The following is a 251-nucleotide window of genomic DNA, read 5'->3' on the forward strand; positions in this document are numbered from 1 at the left end:
CAGAGACTATTTCTCGAGAAAATTCCTTTGAAACTACGTCAATAACTGACATTTTTCGACTAATTAATCGCTGTACGGATGAATTCCTTGCGTAACCTTCAGTTTCGCAGTGCCATTCAGTCGGTTGAACACGCAAGAGGTCATTACACCAACGGCATCAGACCTGGGGTTCAGCAAGGATCACCCCGTTTGCTGGAATTTGATAAACGCAAGGAACACCTGAATATTAGAAAGTAGGTAGGTGTTAATAA

Source organism: Eimeria mitis, genomic scaffold (genome assembly GCF_000499745.2).
Source record: "Eimeria mitis Houghton genomic scaffold, Emh_scaff404, whole genome shotgun sequence".
NCBI classification, from domain to species: Eukaryota; Apicomplexa; class Conoidasida; order Eucoccidiorida; family Eimeriidae; genus Eimeria; species Eimeria mitis.